The 25,965-nt window shown below is 35.7% G+C and overlaps 1 protein-coding gene across 10 annotated transcripts in view; it reads right to left on the reverse strand.

The window, feature by feature from the left end:
- ZPLD1 (zona pellucida like domain containing 1) overlaps positions 1 to 25,965 on the reverse strand; it is a 325,851-nt gene that overhangs the window by 49,753 nt on the left and 250,133 nt on the right. For 4 of the 10 annotated variants that reach the window (XM_087861649.1, XM_087861652.1, XM_087861650.1 and 1 more), the window contains 3 exons: positions 17,028 to 17,126; positions 11,933 to 12,021; positions 11,593 to 11,704 (listed from right to left, as the gene is read on the reverse strand). The exons of 2 other annotated variants lie outside the window; for them this stretch is intronic. The gene's annotated coding sequence lies outside the window, so the exon portion shown is untranslated. The remainder of the gene's footprint in view (positions 1 to 11,592; positions 11,705 to 11,932; positions 12,022 to 17,027; positions 17,127 to 25,965) is intronic. 4 more of the 10 variants (XM_045785290.2, XM_045785288.2, XM_087861648.1 and 1 more) reach the window with 3 other exon arrangements.

Consider the following 25,965-nt stretch of genomic DNA (forward strand, 5'->3'; position numbering starts at 1 on the left):
ACATTCCTTTAAGACTCTTGTAATATAGAAATCCCACTGCTCTGATATCATTTTATATCCATAAGAACGCTGTTGTCCTACCAGACCAAAATAATGTGAGAAAATACAAGATTCTGTAAAAATCAGAAATATTAAAGCTGGACAAATTCATTCAAATATCTTAAAGAGTCAATAAATGCAAAATGTAATCAAATATTAAAACTGTATCATTGGAGTTTCAGAGAGAAAAATTGGGTAATGGGTAACATGAACCTAGAGAATGTTAGAAATGTGGGTTATATGGGCTGGGTGAGTTATATGAGCTATAACAACAATGAACCAATCTCTTTTCTAATTTATCAAGTCCTTGTATAGAAAATAAATAAGGCTATGTTCTATGGTGGTTACAAATGAGAATCTATCCATCGTCCCAGTCAAAACCTCTGACTAATAAACAACTGTTGTTAGCTTAGAAGATAATTGCTTTCTAAATCCAGGAATATGTAGGCATAGAAGTATTTAAGATGATCAAAAATTAGGGAATCATTTCTTTGTGTTAAAAGAACTGAAGCATATTGATATTCTTTGTAATTAATGTGTGACCTATTTAAGATTACTTCTTTTATTCTGATTTAAGATGTATAACTGAGTAAATAATTTAGACTTTTTCCACAGTTTGGCTCTTGCAGACGTTGCTGCTAAAGAAGAAAAGAAAAGAAAAAAGAAGAAAAAAGAAAAGAAAAAAATAATTTAGACTTTTTATGTAAAATTGACATGCTTCCAAGATTATATATATTATTGAGATATTTAAGAAAACATAAAATTGAACACATTTAGTTGAATACTTAAGTTTTTTTATAGCAGATAATTTAACTCCTACAAACATACTAAACTTCTTCTGATAATAATTTAATATCTTATTTCCTTTTTAGTATGTCAATTAACTGCTTTTGCATATAAAATACAATATTACTCAAAGACTTGTTAAAAATGATAAAGTCTACTAGGATTTACAGGTAAAAAGCCATAATTTGAACTTAAAATCCTTAAGAATAGCTAGGTTTGGTCATTTGTAACTCTGATTGGATGTTAATCTTTTAACACCTCAAAATATATTTTCAGTTATTCAACATAGAGCATCAGGAAAAAACAAAGCTCACAGTAAACACAGAATAAGTAGTTCTGTTGCTTTAGAAGCCACGTTGGACATAGAATTCACATCTTGAAACCACATACGGAGATGCTCACACTCAGATAATTACAGGGGAACTAAGGTCGACTGAAGGGTACCAGTTTGATGTAGCCTATCTCACATTTACACAGTCATAAATCAATTCATTGACTGGAATAACAGGAAGATTGAAAATACTATTTAAATTAATTGCATTTTTCTTTTCTTCCCCACGATTACGTAGTGATATGTGTTGATGATGAATTCCAGTTTGATGTGACTTCACTAAGTGCACAGAATACACATTTCTGGATATATGTTTCTGTCCTCAAAAAGTTTTCAATCAGAAGGGAAACACTTCAGCTTTACCGTAACTACATCAACAACATTAAAACTTCTAGAAGTTAATTTAGAAGAATATCCCTATGACCTTGGGATCATAAAAGATTTTTTAGGAAAAAAATTGTTTTACCATCATAAATTATAGGCTGGGCCTACCCACAACCTCCTTCTAGAGGCTCACAGAGATATTTTTGCTTCCACGTTGCCTATCGATTCATATAATGCAACACATTTGTAGCATACACTAGCATACTTCTGATTAGATACAATGATGTCTTGGGCTCTGGTTCTCATTCCATCGCTGATTGTCTGTATGGTGTTGGGGAAGTCACATAACGAGCCTTCCTCTCAGTTACCTCAGGTGGGCAGTGAAGTGTTTGACTAGAAGGTGACTAAGATGACTTCCACCGATCAAGAGCCAATGAAACCATGATGTTTTAAGAACTGGAGGAGAAAATTGTAATAATTCCTCAAGACCTTCTTTCTAAAAATCACCTCCCTTATCAGAATGTAGGCTTACAACATCAGGAGGTGTTCGAGCTCCACTGCCTTCCTGGCCTTTCCACAACAACAGGGGAGGCGTCAAATGTTGCAGCTCATGTCTATCTCTTGTCATTTTATAAGAAATAAAAATCAGCAGGGGCCTCACAGATGAATTTCAATTGTGTTCAAGGAAAGCATTAACCCTTCCATTTTTGGACAGCTCTGTGCTTCTTCTGGTAAATTAAAATTATGTTAAAAAATAAATAAGTTGCTATTGGTTTTATACTTTTATTTATTTCTCCTTGCATCTACATTTTTGTTTCTCAAAGGTCTCAAGGCTTTCAGGAAACAATAATCACAAAATAAAATAGGCTGCTGGTAATTTATAATAGCACTTTGTTCTGCCTCAAATACATTTTCAACCCGGTTCTCAGTAATGTTCATATTTTTTATTATTTGTTGAGCTGTTTGGAGGAATGTAATATTAACCTTCATGACATCACTTGGAGGAGTACATTGAAGCAACAGAGCTGCCTTTGTTTTTTAGATGTGGGAATTGATGCCAAGTGGCTAAATGGTTTTCCCAGGTAATGCATGCTTGTTACAGATAATACAAAAGAATGTAACTAAAAGCAGCTCCTGAAGTAATAATTTCTAATATCTCTAAGCTAGATGTTTGATAACAACAAAATTACATACACAAAATACAATACTTCTGGCCATGATAAAGTCAGATCCACAAAAGTTTTAGCCAATCAGATCAAATAGCATGTATACACAAAAGCTTTAGTTAAGAATCAATGTTGAAATCAGGGAGACTCTAAAATTTAAATCCTCATATGTAAACATTTCGGTTAGCTCCGTATTAATTGCTTCTATTTTATGAATTAAAAAGATCACTCACAGATCACTGGAGGTCATCAGTATATTAAATCCTTACTCTGAAAATCACTTATTAAAAGGTAAGAATTGAGCATTAATCCTGATTTCCAAGTAGCAGCTGTATATCTGTTTTAAAATGACTTAGCAAAAAAAAAAAAAAAAAGTGTGTGTGTGGATGTAGGAACTATGGCAAAACATTAAAGCTGATGCTATTATTCTGATCTCTTATATATTTTACATTTATCATAATAAAAACTCAAAACCATGTGACCTACAGCTAACTTATTCTAACTATGGTAACTTAAATAACCCACTTTGACTCTCTTGGACTCTCTTATTATCTATAAAATAAGGACCTGCACAATCTAAGTGACTAAATGATTATAAATAGGTTAAAGAACATTTGAAAAATATTTCATCCTTTTTCTAGTAGCATTATAGGAAAGAAGCAGAAATCAGCCTAACTTATTTATAGGATCAAAGTCAATGATGTCAAGACATTGGATAATGAAGAGCTTTGAAGGAGAAGATAGTTATTACTTCCGAAGAAAAGAGCTTATGAGCTTTTGTGTTTTTGATGAGATGAACATAATTCTAACAAAACCGTAGCTCTTGCAATAGCCAGTGCTAGGAATATAAGATATAACTCTAGTTACAGCATTTCAGCTTCTGTCTCATCAATCAAAATAGTCTCGGGGATCTGAAGCACTAGGTAAGTTATGGAGATGACTGCAGGCCACAGTAGGTAAGGTCCTTACGTGGATCTCAGTCAATAAGCGAGAGGGAAGCAGGTGAACCGAAAGGAGGAGGTAAGCAGAAAGACATATTATTATGGATGAGATTACAGATAATGTATCATAACTAGTAAATTGGAGCCTTTGGCAAAATTAAACATAAATCCTTAAGACATGGAGATCCTACTTTTTCAGGAGAGTATATTTCACACTATTGTGGTAAATATTCCTTCAAGACCAGTTTGAAAACTGAGGCTCATCATGACAAAAATGTCTCCGACCCCAAGACTGACACATAAGATGTCACCCAGCAATACGTAATTAATTGCCAAATGAATTTCAATGAATGTTTAGTTCGGTCCATTCACTGGATGAATCCAAAAAAAAAAAAAAAGATAGAATATATATGAGAAGAATAGAAATTTTTTGAAACATAAAATAATCTCATTTTTGGGATATTTGAAAATCTAAATAAAATAATCCTTTTCACCAAACACAAATCTTCACTGAACAACAAAAACAGCTTTGTTTTCCAATTATCTGTATACCTCTTGAGAGTTTTACTGATACTCTTAAGAGGATGCTACACCCCACAGACCCTGTTGAAAATCATAGGTTTAGATTAGAAGAATCTTTTAAAATAAATATTGTATTAGATGTTAGTTTAGTGGATCAAGAACAGCATTTTTCATGAAATGGAATAGGATGGGATAGTATGGGATGGAATAGAATAGAATAGAATAGAATAGAATAGAATAGAATAGATAGAGTAAAATGACATATTTTTGTAAAACGTGTATGTAGTATGTGTGTGTGTTTGGGTGAGCGTATATTAGATTACAATGTAAAATATCTGACTATGAGTCATACTGGAAAGTTTGAAACCACTGGTTTAGAACAAGGTAGCAACAGGGTGCCCATGGGCTGAAGGTCCCTATCCACAAACATGTTTTGATTGGCCTCACAGAAGAAGCAAGCAAAAGGAAAATAGCATTCCCAGACTGAGCTACCCACAGAACAATGCTGAGAAAAACTGTATTTCCCATGCTATAAGTAAGGAATCAAAGTAGGCTTATAGACTGTGATTGATTATTTACTTGTTTATATCTTAGGAGGATGTTTGTTTTAAGTATATATTAAGGAAATGGAGGCAATAGATATTTACTTAAGGAAGTTTGTGAATCGAAGGAGAAAATTAGGAAGGAAATTAAGAGAAAATTTTTCCACAAAGGGAACGTTTTAATGGCAGAGAAAAGAAATGCAAAAGAAAATATTCAAGAAGCTGGAGAGAAGACAATTTGTAATGATAATGTTTTCTCCTTTGCTCACTGGTGTGATATTATAAGCAATCCACAGGGAATCAAAACTGTACCTTCTCTTCCTTTCTGTTTCCTGACAGATGAAAAAAAATGTCATCCCCTTACACAGAGCAGGTAATTAATAACTATTTTGTTGAGTTAACAAAGGATTAGGACTGGCATTTTTAGTTTCTTCTCACAGAGATGAGACCTGTCGGTACGATCGCAGGAACACAATACAGTCTCCTGCAGCACTTTAGCAAGAAAACCCACACTTTTAAGGCGGCTGTCTAGGGTGAGATGTATGATCTATAGCTAAAGGACAGAGAATGGGTTATAGGAAGATCAAACTCCTAGCCTTGCTTTCATTGCACCATGCTTTTTAGCCACATTAACCAACCAATCAGAGAGCTAGGCAGCGCAAAATAAGACTGTTGGAAAATATGCATATCCCTGTTCGAAACTCCATGTTCAAATCTCTAGTTTTCTCTCTAGATAGTGAGACTCATCCAAACTGTGAGTTTTTATGTAAGAAATCATAGACTTGTTTCCCCTTGCTCTGTAACACTGTCAGAAAGTCACCTTTTAAAAGTTGGTATATGCTCAAAAAAATTAAAATTCATTTTCATTTTTAATAGAAATAAGAAGATATATTTACTGGAGAAAAACTAAAAAGAAATCATTGACAACCCAAATAAAAAATGTGAGGTTAATGTTTTGTATTCAAAGCAGAGTTCCCTGAGTTAAACTAAGGAGTTTTAAGAAATACAGATACCCAAATCTCTCCCCTCAGTAATTCTTTTTTTTTCTTTTTTAAGATTTATTTACTAATTCGAGAGAGAAGGGAAGAGAGTAAGAGAGTGAGCATGAACGGGGGAGGGGCAGAAAGAGAGGGAGGGAATCCTCAAGCAGACTCCCCGCTGAACATGGAGCCCGACGATAGAGCCTAACAAAGAGTCCAACGTGGTACTCTATCCCAGAACCCTGAGATAGCAACCTGAGCTGAAACCAAGAGTCAGATGCTTAACTGACTGAGCCAGCCAGGTGCCCTCTTCCCTCAGTGATTCTACTGGGCATCCAGGGTTGAGAATCATTGAAATAAAAGAACAAAGTTTTGCCATAGCTGAGATTTCCTTTCTAGCTGTCTTTTTTATTGGTGAGCAGGGTTTTTTTTTTTAGCATATTTATTTTATTTTTTAATTATTTTTTTTTAAGATTTTATTTATTCATCTGACAGAGACAGCAAGAGAGGGAACACAAGCAAGGGGAGTGTGAGAGGGAGAAGCAGGCTTCCCATGGAGCAGGGAGCCCGATGTGGCGCTTGATCCCAGGACCCTGGGATCATGACCTGAGCCGAAGGCAGATGCTTAATGGCTGAGTCACCCAGGCGCCCCAAATTTTTTTTATTTTTCATTAACATATAATGTATTATTTGTTTCAGGGTTACAGGTCTGTAATTCATCAGTCTTAACACAATTTACAGCTCTCACCGTAGCAGATTTTTAAAAATTTGTCATGGTTCCATAAGAGAAATCTGAAAACAGAACTTCTAAGAAAGGACGATATACCAAATGCCACAACATGGCAGCTTAGGCCAGTTAGAGTCAGCCAATTAGAAACATAATACATTTATGAAACTATAGAAATCAAAGTAAGGTTGAGTTTTTATTGCTTTGATACAGTTCTGACCAATAAAGTAAAGGGTATAGAATCAGAAGCAAAACATTTACGGGAAGAGGTAGGGATCCTTTTTTCCCACTGAGAGGCTTTTTCTTCCTGTGGCTTTTCTCTGATCAAATGATGTAGGATTTTGCGTTTCCTTAAAAAACCATGACATTTGACACCACAGCTGATGAATCCTACAAATAGACTGCCTGATCACGTCATGTCCTGAATTGAAACCCTTCATCACCTTCAACACCTTTCAGAAGAAAACCCAACTCTATGATGTAGCAGAACAAAACAAAAAAAAAGAAAAAGTTCCTGAGATAAGATTTCTATTTACCTGCCCAACCTCAAATCTCTCTACTCCCATGCCCATTCTACCCACTCTACACTTAGGTTCCCAAAGATGAGAAGTTATTTCACACATTCATTCCTTTGCTCATTTTGCTGCCTCAGTCTGGAAAGTTCCTCTTCCCAACTCCACCCCCTTTTATTAGGAACATATCTCCATTCAGCCCTTCAAGAGCCAGCTCACACATAGCTAGCTCCTTTCAGGTATTCCTTTATCAAGACAACACTTCCTGCTTGTAGAACTGACCACGTCCTATTCTACTTCCACCAGAGTGTTGCACCATTCTATAATAGCAGTTCTAAAAATTTGCTACATTGAGATAAAGGTTTATCAGCATCAGCACTATTGACATTTTAGACTAAACTGTTACAGGATGTCTTAACATCATTGTAGCAGATGAAACAGTATCCTTGGCTTCACTAAATACCAAGAGTACTCCCACTCAAGTCATGACACCCCAAAATATTTCCAGGCACTACTACATGTCTGGTGGGAGAGGGTTCAAAATCACCCCAGTTGACGTATATGTACATCTTTGTGTTCTCCCGTAGAAAACCTGTAAGCTTCACAAAAGCAAGAGTATTACGTTCACCTTTATATGTAGGATCTAGCAAAGTGCCAGGTCCATTACAGATTCTCAAGAAATGTTTGTTAAATGAATTATTATCTTGTTATAAAAGGAACAATGCCATACTACCAAAATGTAGAAAATCAAAGATATTAACTTCTAGTCCTGATAGGATAATGCTTTACTTTTTATAGAGTCTATCAGTAATGAAATTAAATTTTCAATTTCAACAAAACATTAATTAAATTAAAATCCTTAAACCAACCCGCCCATCCCTAGAAGTAATTTATGTTCATTTTTATATGATTTTAATACAAAAGAAAATGAAATTGGGATCTAAGATTACATCTATACGCATATAAAACTCTTGGATTAAAAATTGCTTGAATTAGTTAATTGATTCAAGTTTTTAAAAAATGTTTGTACTTTTCATGTTCTCTAAATAGCTTTAAGTAATTGCTTCACTTCTTAAAAAAATGTTCAGCTAGCACTTTTTATGCCTTGTAAATAATTTTTTTCAATTTTTATAAACTAAAAAACATCAAACTTAATACAATCCCTTGCTAAGTCTCCTTCTCATTCCATTAATATTGATGGCACACATTTCTATGATAGAAGTGACAAAGCAAGGAAAATTTAGAAACCAGATATATTAGTTTAATTTTAAATACTTATTCAAAATAAATTTCTAAATAGAATTGCTGTGCCAGAATTCAAATATATGAGCACAAATGCACATTATATACAAATACACATAAGTTTTTAAAATGTATATATTCTATAGTAATGATTTTAAATCTTAAAAGATTAGTATTTTTTCATTATTCAATTATTTTAACTTCTTATATCCAAATTATGATAAATTACATTTGAAAAAGAAAGTTAGCCAAAAGTTCTTTCCAATTTCAAATTATATCTTATCTAAAAAATGGTTTAATTTGAAAGTACAATTCACGTAACTTACGGAAGGTTTATATTCAGTGGTTTAATGATGGTGTGTTCAACTGAGAGACAGTGTAGTTATATGAGTTCTGGTTATTTATTAGTTAAGCATATTTGAGCAAATATACTTTAAATTCTAACAAAGGACACTAAGCAGTCTTCATTTTTTCTTACTCTTTCTAATGATGCAGTTTCATATTAAATGACTATAGTCTTAGTGAAAATTTCAAGTTATCTTCATTTTACAGAGAATCTGAACTTTACAAACAAAGCCATTGACATTTTCATTTAACCTCAACTACCTTTTAACAAACTAAAAAATGCCTTCTGTATTTAGCATTGGAATCTTTCACATATATAGCAATAGAAAAACAAAACTGTCATATTAATCCAATTTTAACTTTGCTGTTCTTAAGACTTAGCACCTTTTTATTTTTCTTTAAATTTAGGCACTATAATATTTTCTAAATGCTCTTATTATGTTTTAAAAATCAATAAAAACCCAAGCATGTAATTTTGGTTTTTTAATATTTCTTCATGTATTAGTATATCTTATTGTGAGTTCTAGAAAACTAATACTTTAATTTTTTTTATTTTTATTTTTTTATTTGACAGAGAGAGAGAGAGCCAGTGAGAGAGGGAACACAAGCAGGGGGAGTGGGAGAGGAAGAAGGAGGCTCCCGGCGGAGGAGCCTGATGTGGGGCTCGATCCCAGAATGCCGGGATCACGCCCTGAGCCGAAGGCAGACGCTTAACTACTGCACCACCCAGGCGCCCCTAGAAAACTAATACTTTAAACTAGGGGTCAGTGAACTATGGCCTGCAGGCTTAATCCTATCCAACACCTGTTTTTGTATGGACCATGAGCAAAGGCAGCTTTCACATTTTTTAATGGTTGAAAAATTTTTTTAAAAAAAGAATAACATTTCATGAAAAGGGAAAATTATATGAAATTCATATTTCAGTATCTATAAATGAAATGTTATTGGAACATGGCCACACTCATTTATGTACTTATTTCTATGGCTGCTTTTGAGCTACAATGACAGCTTTAAGTAGTCATGACAAAGACCCACAAAGACTAAAAATATTTACTTTGTGGGCCTTTACAGAAAAGTTTGCCAACCTCGCTTTAAACAATTAGTATATGACTCTACATAAAATAATATATAAATCTGGGGGATGGGACCCAATATATTCTTAGGAGATTTCTTTCAGCTAATCTGAAACATTGGTCATTAGCAATAAAATACTTACCATGATGTTCATCCAATATTTGGGAAAGTATTCTTGAATTGGTCAAATCGATCATTTACTTTTTTGAGGTGTACCTTTCTTTACCACATCACCGCGATCTTGAGAGAGCTTGGAATTCCTATAATTCCCGGCTTAAAACCAATTTAGATACCTAGTAACAATCAGCAATCACTCTGAATCTATGAAACTCAGACTAATGTTTACTTTATCGTTTCTTGGTAAAGCTGTTATGCCTGGTTTCCAGTTATACCATTTTATAACGCAGACAAAACACAGCAAATCGGATCAAGCTAAATTTATAGTCTTGACCCAGTTTATATTCCAGCTTGAATACAGAAGGAAAAAAAGTACAAATTTGGTAAATTAACCAAAAAATTGAATTCCTTGCAAGCAAACATTGCTAATAGGTATTTAAATGATACAAAAGATTATCATCCTCTACTAATGATCTTAATGGTATCCAAGCTATTAAAAAAGCTACAAAAACATAAATCTTCAGTAATTCACTGTTTGATGTCATAACTAAATAGATTATAGTCTGAGCATCTGCTTATGGTTCAAAAGTTACCTTTGAAATAAGATTTCCTAGCAGAAAAATCTGATTTTTTTTGTTTATTCTCTGGATCATTATCGTAGGCCTTCTTAAAAAGGGAGAAAAAGCTTTAAATGTCTTGAAGGGAATGTGGAATTTGTTGCAATATCTAGTGTGATCTTGTTATCATATTGTGTGGCTATTAACAATAAAAATTACTATATTTTATTTTGAGGACATTGCTGAAAATCTCTAAAATGAAAGTACATACAGCGTATTTATAGATTTTTATATTTAGCCAAGTATTGTAATAGTCTTTAAAGAAAAATAAAAAATCACTTAGGTACATTAAAAAATGTATAATTAGGAGTAATGTTCAAATAATAGCTCTGATATGTGTCTCATAAGATAAAGCTAGTGACTAAAAAATGAAATAATAAAGAAATATTCTATTATGTATTAAAAGAAATATTAGGTTTTTAACTAAATTCAACCCCTTTGCTGTTGCTACCAAAGTTATTTAAACTGACAGTTTAGAATTGTTTTTCTTTGGCCCCTAAAATGAATCGTAAGAAGCCAGTTCACAGCACCAAAACAAATAATGTCATACTCCTGAGAACCAAAAGATTATTATTTCAAATAAATAAACCTAAGAAGTGAGGTCTTCTCCTTAACATCAAAACAACTGGTTTTACCGAAGGCAATCTTGGAATGGAAGGAGAGTTAGAGGTCACGCAAGAAATGGAAATCACCCATGTTTCCTCCCAGGTTACATGAGATTCCATGTCGAGTCTAACGATACTAGACTCATTATTAAAATTATTTTCATTTAAAAGAAAATCAAACCGTAATTATTTTCAATTATCAGATCATCTTTGTAGTTAGAGATGATGCCACGCATATTCAACCAGAGTTTCTGGTGAGACGGAATCCTGATAAGATATCTCATTAATGGAACAGCTGCAGGCTGTAGCGACTGGGAGTGCACTGCGGTTGCAGCTCCAGGCTCAAATACAATGGTGTAGCAAATCTCGTACAACTCTTGACCTCAGGCTCTAACTTCGAAAGCGAAGAAGCTGCCGAAAGAGTAAGTCCTTTGTCCAAATCCAACCCAAATGTTTGGGATGAGACTGCAGTTCACAAAATAAATTTTTCTTTATACCTTTCTGCACTCAAATATGGGAAGATGTTTTTCGTTCCGTTTTGCAATATTAAGATACTCCCCAGCCCAACCCTTACCCATCACTGGAACCACACCACCAGAAGGATTTTACTGGAGTTTGCTTTATGACATAAAAGAAAGGATTAAATTAAAATGAGTTTTCCTTGCTTACTAAAAAGGTAACATTTGCAGTCCCGTTAGGTGGCTTCAGTGCTGGGCACTTACCCAAGTCCCTGGTTCTGTGGAGTCAGCTGTCCTCCATGTGTCTGGTTCCACTGCATGTGACTGAGTGTTCAAATGCCTGGCCTTACCAAACTTTTTCAGAAAAGATTCAACCCTTCAAATGAGAGAAGAGTTGCTCATTATGAAAAGCCTTTTAAAAAAGAGAGAGGGAGGGGGGAAAAAACTGGATTTTCGACAAGCAAATGCTTCCACAGTCTCAGAAGGTTTTTCAAGACTAATCATCACCAACATGAAACTTGAGCTCGTCTTTTATAGACCTTTGTTTCCTTCCAACTACATCTCTTTCAGTTTTCATTTCATTCCCTTATTCTTTTTCTCCTACCTGCTTTTGATCTTCTATTTTATACTGCACAGAAGTCTTGAGTGGCATGTGTGAAGCGAGCCATCGTCAGCCTGGTGAGGGAAAGCCTGCTGGTCCAGAAAAAACAGATCATCAAGTAAGAAACAAGGCCTGAGGTTGGGTTGGGAGTCAATGTGCACAGTTATCAATGTGCTGTTATGCTTTGTGAAAGATGCCTGGCCCTTTCAATACTCCATTTCATGTAGCGATGAAAATGGGATATGGAATATCATCGCGAAAAATGGTTGGATTGGGATCATAATGACTAAGAGGCTGTCAAAGCAAAAAACCCAACAGGACCCAATTGTAAAGGAGGTAGACACTGAACCCTCTTCCTAGCCTCTGCTTTTGTTTACACGCCCCACCAGCCTCTGGAGACTTTGGACCCAGCTGGACGTCATCTAAGCCTTCCACCCCAGCAACCATTATGATTTCTCATTGGGGAGGAAAGTGGGAAGCTGGGATTCAGGTGCCATGGAAAACTTTTCAGGATATTTTGACCAAAGTAAAGCTTTACTTTATGCACTACTGTGCTTAGGGATGACCATGTGGCAGATTGAAGCCCACTGTGCAGATTTATATCGCTCCACCAGCTGTTATAATAATGGCTGTCCTGAAAAAGCACATTGCTTTATCAGTAATACCCTAGCATATATCTTTATAAAATTTTATTTTATTCAATTGGCTCAAGATACTTTAACAACATTTACGTTCTCAATTGCTTCTGTACAGAGGCAAGTTGCCTATGGCTACTGTGAACTGAGATTAAAATCTAAGAGTTCAGCCTTTTAAGATTTCTAGTCCATTCCCTGAACCAAATTCTCTCCCTAAATGGTAAGTGAACTTAAAGCTAATGTAACCACTAAAAAAATAATAGCTGGAGGCTATTCACATTGCCTTCTATGTCTTGTTTAGTGTTGAGAGAGAGTTGGTGCTTTCTAGACCAAACAAATCCAGGTTCATGTTTTTCAGAGAAGTGTCAGCTCCATAAACTTAAAACACCATTCTCCTCATGAGTAAATATGCAATACATGCATCTACCAATTTTTTGAATACCATTAATATGATTTTTTTTTTTTTTTTGGTTAAGAACTCTTTTAAAAACATAAAAATGGTTCCAGGAAATCTCTTGTAGGTCTTCCTAATTATGTTGACAGGAACTGCAGCTTTTCTTCATTCTCTGGAGGCTGTTTTATTCTATAATGAAGCTTTTGAGCTAGATGTTTTCAAGCGATGTTTCAGGTTTTACTTTGAATACATGTCTGTCATGTTCTTTACCATTTTGAAAGTAAAAATGAAAACGCAACAGGTTCAAGCATCAATTAATAAATTCTGTCATTTACAGAAAAAAAATCAGTAGCCTCTATCCTATGAGAAAAATGAACATTTCATAAATATTGAAACCACTACCCACATTCTCTGTAAGTTGGTTAGCTAAAAAGACAGTAATTCCATTAGAGGCTTTCAGCAAGGAAAAGATAAAATAGTTGAGATAAAGTAACTGACATTATTTGTTACTATTTTACCATTAAAATGTAGTGAACAGTAATGTCATACATTCCACTAACTTCTAAGAGAAAATTTTATCAGTTTTCTGAACATTCTGAGCCCTTTATTAAGGGATTTCTTGTCTTACAAGCTATATGACTTGGCTGAATATTTGATTAGTTGTACCTGCAGCATATGCTTGTATCAAGGAATAATTTTAGCTATATAAAATATTCATCAGTATTTGATAGCACCTGAAGTGGAAATCTGAGCAGTTATCCTGTCCGAAAAAAGGATTTACTTTATGTTTCACAATCAGAGGAAAGGTGACCAATGAATGCCCTTTAGTTCCTTAAGAAGGCTGAATTTAGACCTCAAAGACACCCTGACCAGTAACCGTTTCCTCAAACTACATGGCTCACAACCGGCTTCCTTTAAAAATCATAGAATTAAACTCTCAGTGACTGAATGGCTCCAGCTAGAAAATGAAAGTAAAAAGCCCTCCTTGTTGCATGGAGCTATACTAAAACATAGTGATAATAAGTCAGTACGTTAGGCTTTTGTTACAGGAGAGTTACATCCTTTCCATCATTCCATGTAAGTATCTTTCCACTATGAAACATAAAGGCAAGACTTTGTCTTTCTGTTATTTGAGTCAAACTTAGAAAGGTGAAATGGACATTCATCAGCTGTCTGTGTAAGGGGTAAGAGACAAAGGTTAATTTCCATTGTCTTCTCACAAAGTTATCTCTCAGGGATGGAACTGCCCCAGGGCTCAGTCTTTGCCCTTTTCACCTCAATATGTAGGTTTGCTTCTGGATGATTCAATCTCATCCAGTTGTAAAGTACTTACCACTTTATAGCATACTCCATAATTTACTTATTCCTAGGTCTTCTCGCTCCAGACGCCTGCCTGAATGTAGTCCCTCCTGGGGGTTCTCCTGTTCCCTAATGCTTGCCTAGCACCAGGAGAATGCCTAGTATGCCAGTGGCATTCTATGATATATTTTGAATAAATGAATGAAGAAAGAAAGACAGTACAGGATTATAGAAAATGTCTATAACTCTTTCTTATATCTTGTAAGTGGGGAAATATATTTCTTTCAGAATTAAAGGAAAAGGTAAATAAAGAAGACTAGTTTTACTGTAGTTTTCTATTAAAACAAAGTTTTAGCTTCACACTAAAGAACTATACTATAAAATAAACATAAGAACTTTGTACCTCTTAACCTCTATGCTTGATCAAGTGTGTACCATGTGAATGTTTAGCCTCACTTTCAGAATTCCTGTTTGAGATTTTTAATTTTATTTATTTATTTGACAGGGGTGGGGGAGAGAGAGAGAGAGCACAAGCAGATGGAACAGCAGGCAGAGGGAAACGGAGAAGCAGGCTTCCCCCTGAGCAGACGGCCCCACATGGGGCTCCATCCCACGACCCTGGGATCATGACCTGAGCCCAGGGCGAAAGCAGACGCTTAACCGACTGAGCCACCCAGGTGCCTCGAGTTCCTGTTTGTTTTAAAATGGACCCAAACTCCTTAATACCCACCACCAGGTGATGGATATTAAGAAGGGCAAGTGTTGTGATGAGCACTGGGTGTTATACGCAACTAACAAATCATTGAACACTACATCAAAAACTAATGATGTACTATATGTTGGCTAACTGAACATAATAAAAAAATTAAAAAAAAATGAAAAGGACCCAAATGCAATGATGTAAAGGAACTCATAAAATATATATGTGTCAATTTTTTACTTTGATATAACCAATTAATCCAGCAGGCAGAAAATAGTTTTTGGTATCATAGATTCTCCCCAATTTACTTTACTTTTCATTTTCTGCTGTCGTGTGGGCGTGTCATAGAAACGGGGTTCTTACTACAGAGCTGGGTTGTAGGAGAGCCGTTTTTCAGGTACTTAACAAAATCACTTGTAGCCCATGTACTCTATACACAAATAAATTGGCTCTATGTCCTAATGAGATTTCAGTCCACACAGTATTGTAGACAAATTATAAAAGCAGATTTAGCCGCAGTTGAAAGAGGGCCCAAGCAAGCTTTACACATAAGTGCAATTGATTTCCCAGCTCAACAAGTAATTTAACCAAATATTTCTAATCTCAAGAGTCTAAAACCTGAATAAATTAGCCTTACTTCTTGATCAGCATAAATTGTTAGTTGATAAGGTAGCAAGGGGCAATAAGGCTAAAGTTTTATTCTATTGTAGGCATTGTTGCACCACAAAAGGGGAAAATGTTATTAAAGGAATGTTGAATTTATTACTTTAAGACCATCACTAGAAACACTGATAGATTGCCACTCTTATATCACATGATACTTAAAGCCTCTGTTTGTTTTTTCAGGTATTTCTAGAAACTCCCCTTGCATGAAAGATTTACTGATATATTCTAGATGCTGTCAACGAAGAATTCATGGTGATTACAGTATTTATGGTACTATAATTTCTTGCTAGTTATTTATTTACAGATGATCAATTCCAGGAACTAGCTTTACTAGGTATCTGATATTGAATACCTTTAAGAAAGCTTTTAAATCATCCCTACATTTATAAGGCATTTCCTTGTTTCTTGGATTACTTAAGCACTCTCATTTCTGGAAACACCTAATCAAAAGCATTAAATTTAAAATAATTGTAAATTGGAGTGCTGAGGGCTATAAAAGTGCAATTACTGTATCAGTTCACCAATACAGCCCTATTTGCCAATAAAAGCACTGAAATTGTGGTCTGTATTTCCAGCAAATCTTTGTTGAAAGCCACAAACTGGATAATGGTAGGAAAAACTGTTCTAATCATATCTCTATTGTCATAATAAGGCAGGCCCATTCCTTTTAAAACCAAAACTTCTAAGAAATTTCTAAGCCAGAAACATAGGATACCACCGTAGTTTCAATACATGTTCCAGAATGGTGGGGATTTGTCCTGAGCTTGGTGGTTAAATTGGGCAGCACCTCTTTTATAGAACAGGAAACAAACTTCAAGGACTACAAAGGCTGGAAGGTAATTTAAATAAGTGATGTGAGCCTCCTGGCGAACGGGCATAGGGCACATTGAATTAGTGGCAGGAAGGAACCAACCAGAGAGCACAAAGCTTGCCCAAAGACAACAATGGTTAACACTTTTTCAGAAGACTGTTGCCATCCAGGAATACATTAGGCAAAATGTGGGGAATTCGAATTTTCCAAGAAAAGAACAGATCAAGAATTTTATTTGTAACTACTCAACTTTTATATGCTGCCTCATGTTTTTAAATCATTTTTCCATATTTGGACTGGATTACAACTTTGAGCTACGAATTTGCCACCATGTCTAGAATAAAAAGTCAATGGTATTTTCTTATTAGAAAAAAATGAGATAGTTTCCTGCTAAGATCTTTTTCTTTTTAGACAGTACTGCCCAATTAGCTGGTAGTGACATTTTCTTGAGTCACAGAATGAATTCCATGCACCCGTTTATACATTCATTATACTAACTAACCATGAGGTCCAACATTACAGTTTAATTTATGTATTTTTATCATATAATAAAGTACCACATCTTGAAGGGGAAAATAGTAAGTCCAAATTACCATCTTGATATTAGTTTTACCATAGTCACGTCAAAGCAGACAGGTCATAACATCACAGTTACTTTTTGACACATCAGGAAGGTATTCAGGAGCATTATCCTAACAAAACAGAGAATAGAGATGAAGAAAAAAATGTTACCTAGTTTTTCAAACCTATGGCTCTGCTCTATAGAAACGTAGTTTATGGATGAAAATGCAATGCATATGTGAAAGTATTCACTCTCTGAAATTTCTTCATGAATGGTACCATATTAATCAATTTTTCTCCATCATCATCATTTAAAAAAATGTATCTAACTTCTCTCCATGTAGTCACCATTGAATATAATCATGAGAGTACATATAGAGATAGAGATGACAGAGAAAGAGCTGAGATGGTAGAGATGATAAAGATAGAAGGAGAGGGAGAGGCAAAGGGAAAGAGTTGTATGCTATCGGTCCTGTTTCTTTGTAGAACCTAATACAGCAAGCTAATGTTATATCTTTTCTTATAAATTCCATCTTCCCTACCTAACAACGTTACAGATGTTTTTCTTTTCAGTTTTTATTTGCACCCAAAATGAAAAAACTTTCATTTATTCACAATAAACTTTATCTTCATAGAGTCAACTCATTATTCCTGACTAATGATTCTTTTGGAGGTCTGATTCTGGTGTCCCATGTATTCACTGTCTGCCCACCTTTACCTCAAATGCAGAGGACAGAATCATATTTGTTTCATCGAGGTTAGTTTGTGAAGTCAGATCAATGTATAAGTAAGTTGACTTTCTAAAGAAATGGTCTACACCAGCCATAGTCACTGCACATTTTGGAGTGTTGTTACTGTTTTTTCCAAGTATAAAAGCTACCTTAATAACTCTGAATCATATTAGACAAATTATAATGCTCAAATTGAATGTCATGGTTTATTCTTACCTACCTTATTAAAGTTTCAGAAGAGACCAAACCATTTGAATGAATAATCCCAAATTAGTATTGAATTGAGCCCATGTACTCCAAGGGGATTTAGACCATCTGTTAATTCTGCTGGGCAAAGGATTTCTTTTAAATATGCTCGGGTCTGGAGAACCAGAATCTGATTTGCCTCCAGCTCCCATCTTTTCACCCCACACTTAAATACTCTGTTGATGTAAAATAACCTTTTGCAAACACTTTGTGTTATTTGAAAGCCAGTGTATTTCTTCCCCAAAATGAACATAGATGGGTATATTAAGGACACAAAAAAAGTATTTTGCAAACAGACACAATTCTTTCTTAGGATCTGGTGTCCTTTAAAAATTATTTTTGAAAAATTTGTTAACCTTTATATAACCAATTATTAGGCCATTTTTTCCCATTTTGCCCAATAAATACTTTGGAAGGTGAATATTATTATATTTTTAAATATGACAGAAATATATTCGTGTTCTTATCTGATCCCCCTTCCCATTATCTTTACCCTCTTTCTGAACACAGGCATGTGTAGTAAGCCTTTTATGAACAAGGAATCCATTCAGGACTTGGGTACTTGGGCCAATTTCCACTCAACAGGTTTCATATGTACTTGTGGGTGCCAAACAGCAACTCCTGTGTTTCTCCAAAAGAATTCTTAATAGAGAGGGGATTAAACTCTAAGTGGCTTCCTGATTTCACCATTTCTGCAGTCCAGTGTTAGGTTGCTGAAAGGTTACTTCATTTGTACCGTCAGGAGCCTAACAGGCTTTAGAAACTGAGTTGAGTGATATAATGATTTATGTGTGTGTGTGTGTGTGTGTGTGTGTGTGTGTGTGTGTGTGTATGAAATACTGGAGTAGCTAGCAATCTGTTGCATTAAAAACACATATACATTTTTTAAAGATTTTATTTATTTGACAGAGGGAGAGAGCATGAGCAGGGGGTCAAGGAGAGGGAGAAGCAGACTCCCCACTGAACAAGGAGCCCAATGTGGGACCTGATCCCAGGATCCCAGGATCATGACCTGAGCTGAAGGCAGATGCTTAACTGACTGAGCCACCCAGGTGCCCCAAAAACACATATACATTTTTGAGCATCTCTTCATTTTTTGAAAACAACTCTTCTGTGGCGCTCTAAATTTCAAATTAAAATGCAAAATGTGAGATAAAAATTACTGTATTGCAACAATAGTCTGTATAGTAAGAGAGACAAAATTAAATGAATGCATGTATTTGTCCAATACTAATACTCAACTCAACTCCAAGCAAATATTTACTCATTATCTGAATATAAAAAGTAAAACGTCCTTAGGTGGTAACGCACCTATAAATGTCCTGTCTATAAATGCCAAAAGCCACATTGAAACAATGGTTCCACATACTCACGTTCAATCAGATCGATATATAATCAAGAGGAAAAAGGAAACAGAGCTCGCACTGAATGGAGGACTCTTCAAATTATCAAACTTGAAATTAAACAGGAGAGAAAACATTAAAACTATTGCTTTTATAAATATAATCAGTCATCTGGAAAATGAGGTTTTTTTACAGATATAATAAGTTCCCAAGATTAATTTGTGCAAAGTCCAATCAATGCTTTCAGGTTTGTGCAAACCATGCCTGGTGCCATCTTGGTAGTGATTTCTGGTCCTAAGTATTGTCCAGCATCTCCTGTCCTCTCTGAAGCATGGGATGGTGAATATCCATATTTGAACCACATGATCATGCAAGGTTATTTGTGAAAATTTATTTTACTTGGACCCATACTTAAACTCTCACCTTAAAATCAAGAATGTGTATTGCTGGAATAAACAACTTCAATAGAGTCAGTTTATAATTGCTACTTCCATAAGACATCAAATTCTCTAGGAAAGAGTTGATTACTGATACTCATCCTAAGCAGTTTTCCATCTTTTCAAGGGAGGTGTGCCTTCCTCAAGTTTTAAGAAATGTAGGCTAGAGAAATTAAGAAGGGTTAGGAAACAAATACTCACGTAATCTGAAATGAAGGAATAAAATTAATATCTTTCATAGTTTAGCATGGTTTTAAATTGATTTTAATTTGTATAATTCCTTTATTACAAGGGTGATATTCTAGCCAGTGATACATGTGGGTCTGTTTTTGTCAACAGTCATGTATTCTGTTTAATGAGGACTGACCACAAGGTCCAATATACTAGATATTTGGTTTAGAAAATCTTCCAAAGATCAAACACATTTTTTTCCTGAAACTCACTATATTATTACATTTGTTTATTTTTAACTATGGCTACAATAGATGGTTTCCACCTACTTCTAAACTGTTTTAAGGGATATTACAAGTAAGGGGAATAGATATAATAAAGCTATTATGAAATATTCAAAGGACACGAATCAAACAGTTTAAGAATCTGTAAAGGAGCACTGCCTAAAATATGAACAGGATCTTCTATAGCAACTTTGTAGAAAATGAACACATTCTTTTATATATTGTTTCTTATCATTGCTCTTAAAAACAAAAGAGCTGAGAAGAAAAGGTTAAGTGATAGGAATTTTTTCTTTCCTGTAAATCTCTCAATGGCCTTCTGAGAATTTCCCTTTTTTTTCCAAGTCTCAGCTCTCACTTTCTACAGAAACCATCCCCATGCCGGTCGTTTTTAATTGCCTTGCTAATATCTATTCACTCCATCTCCCCTTCTAATAGAACACAAATTAATTTAATGAGTAATGTTTCCGATTAAAAATACTTAGCTTTCCACAGTCCCACGAACCAGTGGATGGGCTTGAGATATATTTGTGGGAAAGACTATATTGTATAAACTGCAGTTAAGCATCAGGCTTTTCAGAGTGTTACTGTCTTCCTGAAAACATAGGCAAATCTTCGCAACATATTTTTCACCCTTTACCTTTTCTGTTTCTTTCTTCCTAGAATTGAAAAGTGGTATCTAGAAGGGCGATCTCTTTTTTCATCACCATGAGGAGAGTGGCCGTGCATTAAGGATGATAATACTGAAAACCAGGGGAAGTCTGGACCTCAATGTCCTCCTGTTACCATAACAGCCCTAGAGCACTGTTTGCCTCCAGACTGTACTTACATGAAACAGAAGATAAATAAGACACTTTTAACTGAATTTCTGTGACATACAGTTGAAGACAACCTCACCTCTTAGACTTCCTTTATGTGCCTCAGCGCAGCCTGGGTTAGCCGCTCCTCCTTGTTTCCACAGCATCTCCTACAAACCCAAACACAATCTTTTCTCTCCCTCACAGCAGCCTGAATTTCAGGAAGGCAGAGTTCATGTCAAGCTTTTAAGCACAAGTCCCCAGAACCTTGCTCATGTCCACACAGCACATAGTAGGCGCCCAGTACATCTATCGAAAGGTGGAGTAATAAATGACCGAATAAGGACAATACCCACTTTTCTCTATATCTGCTACTAACTGCTGTATCTATTGCTGCAGCGAGGGGGTTTCTAAACCATTATCCTTAGTCCAAGATCTAAATCCCTTCCACGTTCTGGGAAACCTGGCACTGCTCTGATTGTATCTCTTTCCTTTTCCTCATTACATTCTAGCCACACTGGCTTTCCTTCTGTTATTGAAACATTCCAAGTTTATTCTAACCTTAAGATCTTTGTGCCAGATGTTCCCTTTCCACAGATTTTCACATGTTGGCTCCTTCTTGCCTTTCAGATCAAAGCTTTGATCACCTCCTCAGAGAGGTCACAGCTGACAAGTGAATCTAGAGGAACTTATCAAGCTCTCCATCCCATAAGCAGCTGTGGAGAAAATATTCTTGTTTCTGCAAAGTTAGGGTCTTCTGAGAACATTTTACTGAAACTTGAAACTGAGGCTAAAACACAATCCTTTCAAGGTAATTTAGAACTGACTAAATAACAAGAACTCTAGAGAGCTTTATCTCTCCAGAAGTATGTGTTTACATTTCAAGGGGAGATGAGACCCAGGGCCATGGATACATTCCAAAAGGAGGACCCACGATCCTTCCCATTACTTTTCCAAGGAAACTCTCTCAAAAGGGAGGAAAGACAGCTGCCTCTCTCTCCTGTATAAATGTCCAGGTTCATTTGGCAGGGGCCAGGGGGTACTCACCTACAATACAGAACCCATATATGTAGAGTGACAGCTGGCTCTCACTGCATTGCACCAGAAGGAAGACACTGCAGCACAAGGGAACCTGGACATTATTATTTGCTACAAATAAATAATGATAGGGTGCCTGGGTGGCTCAGTTGTTAAGCGTCTGCCTTCAGCTCAGGTCATGATCCCAGGGTCATGGGATCAAGCCCCGCATCGGGCTCTCTGCTCTGTGGGAAGCCTGCTTTTCCCTCTCCCACTCCCCCTGCTTGTGTTCCCTCTCTCGCTGTCTCTCTCTCTGTTAAACAAATAAATAAAATCTTAAAAAAAATGATAAATCTGTCTGCTCCAGCAACCTCATGTTGGCATTCAAGATAATATTAATAAATACATTATTATAAATCTAACATTTCCTATATTTGTTATCGTTCTTGTCATTATCTGATATTGTGAATCCAAAGCACTCTATGGTAGGCCATGAGTTCGGTCTTTGCTGTGTTTATAACTAGTGCCTGAAAGAACTCCCAGTAGGAGATCAATACACACTAGTTCGTTGAATAAATGAATCAATCACTAAAATGACAATTTTTTGAAGAACTGGCTTGTGGAGCTTTCTAGTAAAAAAAAAAGAGGGGAGATTACAAATTCTAGAAAAATGGTGGTTTATTTCAGGTAGCCTCTTAAAGAATAGCCTATTTACCATATATTTGAAAACAGGTTTTTATTAACGCCTGGAATGGACACATTTTGTGTTTTTTTAATGGGCTGATTTTTTTATGACAGCTACTAGCTGTGTAGTTGACAAGATTTTTATTTTTGTATAAACATTGAATAATTTATCTGTATTCCTGCCCAGCTGCAGAGCCATTGAATCAGGCAGGACCAAGACTTCTCTCAAAAAGCACTTTCAGTTCTTGCCAGAGGTCTAACCAAGAACACAATTAAATCCTCAGAGTTCTGCAAATACTTTAACTGGAAAACTTTAAGAGTGTACTTTAGTAATTCTCAACCTCTATCATGTGAATACCAATAATAATTTGAGGAGGACTACACCTTAACGGCATTTCAAGATGAGTTACTCTCAAACTTTACTCTGCAGAACCTGCAGATTTGACTCTTAAGCATCGTATCCACATGGATATTGAAAAATGTCTTCCAATGATGATAACTTTCATTTTGGTAGAGTTGGTATTGAACTCTTACTTCCGATAATATTTGTACTATTTGTTAAAGGTGATCACCTCATTGTAGAAATAAAACAAACATACTGACATCATAAATATTGGGTAAATATAATTCTTAAAGACCCTCCCAATGGGATTGGATGCTATAACACCCAATGCCTTCTGAAGGATACAATCTGGGTAAACAAGAGTTGAGAATTTAATATTGTATAGTTGTGCCTCCAGCATAATCCATAGAACAGGGTGCCCTGATTGGCAAGTATGAGCCTCTAGCCTTCTCAGCAGGTATATTCCTATAGTAAAAAGGGGTGCATAATAATCTGTTAACATTATTTCTAAAAATCACCTATATACTTTTTGTCTGGGTTTTTTTTAAATCATCTGATTACCCAAAGAGGCATCTCTCCTGAGAAGAAAATGTGTTGATACCCCTAATATCAGTATTTCCAACTATCTATCCATTCAAAATAAATTAATTCATGAGGCTCTTATACTTTGGTAGACACGAAACATTCCTCCAGAGGCTAATACTTAGAGAGAAGGAAAAAATCAAGTTCCTGAACCTACAAAAATGAGAAATAAGATTTGGAACAATAGTGACACCATCAATATCACTATATTATATAATATACATACACATTATCTACTTTTGTTATAATGCAATATACAAAGCAATTTTGAAAGGGTGATGCTCTTGCTAATTTCTAAGCCTTGCAAAGAAAATGTTTATGAAGGCCTGAGGTGAGGGCCAGCTACATAATTTGCAGGACTCAGTGAAAAGTGAAAATATGGGCCCCTTGTTCAAAAGCAAGGGAAAAGCTTTTACTATTCTTCTATAGTCTCTCAAACTATCGTGGTGATTTTTATTTGAATTTAATGTTCTGCTCCCTTGGGAATGAGGATACCTGTGGGGCAAGTGCAAACCCTCACAAGTGTTCTCTCCACACCCGTGCCTGAGCCAGGCTGGGAACAGAAGGCAGCAGAAGTCACTGGCTGGAGTCAAGGGGATGGGTGGCTTGGCACCCAACCAGGGGAAAGGAGATGATAGGAGGCAGAATCCTATGTAGGTAGAGGATCCAAGACCTCAGTGCATGCTCCATAATCCCATCAGGATGACTTTTGACTACTGAATACAAATTTAAAGATAAAATTATTAAGAATTTCAAGACCACATTGTATCAAATCCTAAACATGGGACCCTATATGATTGCCCTGTTCACACACCCATGAACCTGACCTTTCCTAAGGCAGTAAACAGTCTCCCTGTTCTAGAGCTTACTCTGACTTAATTTGCCTCATCTGTTTCTTTTCTTAGTTTTTATTTAAATTCCAGTTAGTTAACATACAGTGTAATATTAGTTTCAGGTATACAATTTAGTGATTCAACATCTCCATACAATACCCTGTGCTCATCACAAAAAGTGCCCTCCTTAATCCCCATCACCTATGTAACTCATCCCCTCACCCACCTCTCCTCTTGTAACCATGTTTGTTCTGTATAGTTAAGACACAGACTTACATTTCTTGGACCCAGCTCTAATATTTTTAAGGTGAGAGTACAGTCGATCATCATCACATAATCAATAAGGATTAAAATATTTTTTAAAGATATGGAGAGAAGAATTTTAAAGATGGGAAGAATCTTAAGTTACGTAGCCCAACTCTTTAATCTGACAAAGGGAAAACCAAGGCTGCAAAGGGCTAAATACTCAATGTCACCACCAGCTGGTTAGCACCAGGACAAGGAATGGAGCTCACCCACCCTTTCTCACTCCAAACCCAGGCCTCCTTTAGATGAGTTGAACAAGACAAAGAAAGAGAAATTCTATTTCACCAGCAGTTTAAACTTAAGAGATGTCTTCAGAATTGGACCTAGATGAAGGTGGCCCTGGCAAGGCATGTTAGTAAAAGCTTAGAACATTATTCAGCACCCCAGAGCCATATGGGGCGGATCATATTACTTGGTCTCCAATGATTAAAGAGGTGACAAACTGATGAAAATTCCAGATTCTATTTAACATGTTTTACCTTTATTGATTTTATTCTATAAACCCCTGGAAGAGGCACACCTGATCTTCCAAAATTTTAGGTTGCTGCTCCTTTTACCGCACAACCCTATCTTCTGTTAGCTATCTTTCTTTGCTTTCTGCAGTGGAGAGTCAACATGGCTACCTGATTTAATTGAAGCTTTTAGTAAGTAAAATTTCTGCTTCCATGAGACAGGGATTTGGAACAACGAACACTGAGAAACCATCTTTCTCCGTAGATAAGTGTGAATAAAACAAGGTAAGCCAAAAATGAACCTCAGATAGCTGGATAAAAGAAAGGGAGATATTCCATCCCCTCCCTGCAAACCAGAGAATGGAACGTTGAATCAGTCTCAGAGGCTCTTTGTTTAGAGAAATGTACAGATTAGAAAATACACTCAGGATGATTCTTATTTGGGGATCATCATAAAGCCAAATGCTTTTCTCATGAGTCCACTCAAGTTTACAGTATTTATAATACAGTAAAATCTACAGTGACAAATCCTGACCTATAATCATCATCATCGTCAGGTAGAGAAATACTATAACAACTGTTACTAGTTTGAAAGACACTGATGTCTTCCTAAAAATATTTTGTTACTTCAAGCACTAGAAAAAGTGTATACTACTAAGCTAATTGGCTCTTGAAAGAAGAGCCCTGAGGATATTACAGTTGTGATATGGTGTTCTCTGTTATATAAAATGTGACCTCATGTCACAG

Source organism: Ursus americanus, chromosome 4 (assembly GCF_024610735.1).
Source record: "Ursus americanus isolate L20-20 chromosome 4, mUrsAme1.1.p, whole genome shotgun sequence".
Classification (NCBI taxonomy): Eukaryota; Metazoa; Chordata; class Mammalia; order Carnivora; family Ursidae; genus Ursus; species Ursus americanus.